Source organism: Oratosquilla oratoria, chromosome 7 (assembly GCF_046742065.1).
Source record: "Oratosquilla oratoria isolate Oo_2021 chromosome 7, ASM4674206v1, whole genome shotgun sequence".
Lineage (NCBI taxonomy): Eukaryota > Metazoa > Arthropoda > Malacostraca > Stomatopoda > Squillidae > Oratosquilla > Oratosquilla oratoria.
The window spans coordinates 3,337,501-3,340,000 of record NC_134783.1 but is presented as its reverse complement, the minus strand read 5'-3'; positions in this window follow the sequence as shown (position 1 = coordinate 3,340,000).

Here is a 2,500-nt window from a genome sequence, read left to right as displayed (position 1 = left end):
GAACCCATTTCGTACATTTTAGAGTTAAAAGCATGAAACTTGGCACACTTATAGAGCTCTCTTAGGTGAACATTTTGGGTAATAGAGACAATCTGTCAGAGTACTCTGGTGGCCACAGTGTCGGGCGTCATAGAAATTACTTAAAATGGTCTTGAATATTTTCATCTGTAAGTTAGAAATATGAAACTTGGCAGATTTCTAAAATATTAATAAGAACAACCTCTTGATAATAAAAATGTAATCAGAGCTTCCTAGTAACCAAAATTCACAGAAAACCACGTGCTGCTTTCTGTAAAGGGAACTGTGGTTGATAGATATATAGATAGATATTTAAGTGTACAACACAAGTGATGTTTCTTTTGTTGTTTCTTTTTAGGTTCTACAGGGTCCAGGCCGCATCAGGAGCAGTCATCGGTGGAAAATCCCAAGAACGGGTAGGGGAAGCAGCAGAATATCCAAATTGGAGCTCAACTTGCTCAACCGCCCTCACCATCGATCAATGAGCTGGAGTGCATAACCAGTGCAAATCTATTAAAAGTTGTACACTTTATGTTGATACTGTTGTGCAAATTCATTAAAAGCCGTACTTTATATTGATAATGTTGCGTATTGAATTACTCTAACGATGTCATTTCAATTAATTGATAAACCAGTCCCCAGCATTCCTGGCCAAACAGAACCAGTTCTTGTGGGCTGGAAGAAGTGTTTTCTATGCCAAGTAGTGACAAGTGAGCATGAACAATGACCTGTTTCTTCAAAGAGGAAAGATAAAGGTGCTGGGTCCAAGTACATGTCTAAAGATATCAAGAAGTTCCATGAAATGAAACAGCTACCTTTCTCAGTAAATGTTGAGCAGCTAGATGAAGGTAATGTTATGAAAGAAACCCTCTTGTTACATAATGCTGTAGTTCATAAATCTTGTAGAGCTTGAAAGAGCTCTACAAGATGCTTGAAAGAGCAGTCAAGCGCAAGTGTGAATCAGAAGATACAGCAAGTCCAGTCAAAACTAGGCGACACTTTGTGTAAACTGATGACTCTGAGTCAGTATGCTTCTTCTGTAATGAGAATGGTGGGTTATCTGGCCTGTACAGGTTTTCAACATTTGAGCTGGATTACAAGGTCCGCCGAATTGCCACTGACCTCCGCGACACAAAGGTCCTGTCAAAACTAGCTGCAGGAGATATGGTGACAATAAAGGCACATTATTACACTCTGTACTTAGCAAAAATATACAAACGTGCCAACCGTGTAGTTAATGAATGGAATAAACTTCCTGCAGAGGCAATGCAATGTAGTTCAGTTCGAAGCTGTAAGATTTATTTAGATAAAAACCTCAACAAGATGCTGTAATGTCTGCCATTTATTTTATATTATTTGTTTATTTGTTTGTTATCATTTGTCTGTTTATTTATTATTATTTGCTTGATTTTCATTTATCATTATTTATCTGTCAGTTCTTTATTATTTACTATTTACCTGTTTGTTTATTATTTAACTATACCTATTTATTTATTTATTCGTTATATCTATTATTATATATATTATTATAATTTCTATTTATTTGTTTATTTATTTATTTTTTCATATAACCTTATTATGTTTTTGTTTTGTTTTGTTTTTGCATCCGACCTACTTATGGACCAAAAGATCTCCCGTCGGCATGCTCCTCTTTTGTAATCCTTTGTAATTCTTTGTAAACAGTATGAGAGAAATCAAAACAACGATCTAAATGAGTCAAGTGCTCTTCATGGAATTGCATTTGCTGATCTGATATAAATTGAGTCATATCGAGAGTCCCTTGAAACATGGCCTGTATTCAAACTGCAAGCTCTTAAAAAGTTCTACTCAGATATAATTGAAGAGCTAGGTGCTGAGAATGGGCAGTTGCACACAACAAGGTTTAAGAAACGCATTCTTGCTGTAGTACCTGATTTGCAAGCGCAAAATAAAGGCAAAGAAGTGTTTCTGGCATTCACAAAAGATATTGGTCCTACTTTAAAATATGCATGTAACGCTGACTACGATACAGAGGGCATATTGTTAGTAAAGGCTGCGAATATTATACGCAGAGATATTTTCAAGATCAAACAAACATTTAATGGTCAGTTTATAGAGAACTGTCAGCAGAAATCTGTTCCAACAACACTTCACTGATAAGCATGATATTGAATGGTCCAAATATCAAAGATCAATTAGGCTGGGAAGGCATCAATTCACAGACATCTCTAACAATCTCTCAGTTGGTTACTTTCAACATAGTGAAATCTTGGTCTTTATCTGCTCCCGTTACGGAACATATCTGCCACAACAAAGATAGTGAAACCCCAGCTTTAATCTATCTTGCATTAAAAGTGCATGGTGAAACCAGAAAGCGTGAGCTGGTGGACATATTTCATAGTATGGGTATTTGTATTTCATACCCAAGATTGCTCTTTGTGTCTGCAGATGTGGCGAGCAGTGTTTGCCATATGGATAAAGAATAGGGGGTTGTGTGTCCTCC